Here is an 882-nt window from a genome sequence, read left to right on the forward strand (position 1 = left end):
TCCCATGAAGACGCTTATGAAAACCCAGGCTCATTCTGAGCTGTGCATACATGGAGTTGGCCCTGAAAAACATAAACTCTAAGAACTGATCTATGGGACTGACCTCCACCAAGGTATCAGATTGGCCGCTGTGTCCACCGCAAAGCCTTTGAAAACTGAACTGACATAGAAGCCACAACCCACATAAGGTTGATCTTCACTTGAAGTATAAACCCAGCCAGGTAGATTGCCTGCTAAGACAAAAAGATTAACATTCTCCATAAGATGGAAAATAAGATTCAGCCTCTCATAACGCAAAATTCAAAATATCCAGGATATAATCCAAAATTATTCTTTGTACGGAAGATCAGGGAAGACCTCAACTGGGAATTATCACACAGCGTCTTTAAAGCACTTATTTAAAAAATGCTCCAAGAACTAAGGGCAAACACTCTTGGGATAAATGGAAAGATAAGTCTCAGCAAGGAAGTAAAACATATAAAGAATAACAAAATGGGAATTGTAGAACCGAAAACTACAATAACAAAAATAAAATACTTTCCACTGGGCTCAATAGCAGAATGGAGATGCAAAAAGAAAGACCCAACTTGAAGATACATCACAGAATCTGAACAACATAAATAAAAGATTTTTTTTTTTTAATGAACGGAGCCTAGGGGAAATACCAAAAAGTCCGATATCTGTGTAAAGTGTTGCCCTAGAAGGAGAGGACAAAGAATGGAGTACAGGAAAAATACTTGAAGAAATAATGACTGCTAATTTTCTAGTTTTGAAGAAAGACATAAAACTATAGACTCAAGAAGCCCAGTGAATTCCAAACAGGAAGAATCCAAAGAAATACACACTTGGACCCATCATAATGAACCGCTTAATACATTGCTG

Source organism: Phocoena phocoena, chromosome 17, assembly GCF_963924675.1.
Source record: "Phocoena phocoena chromosome 17, mPhoPho1.1, whole genome shotgun sequence".
NCBI lineage: Eukaryota > Metazoa > Chordata > Mammalia > Artiodactyla > Phocoenidae > Phocoena > Phocoena phocoena.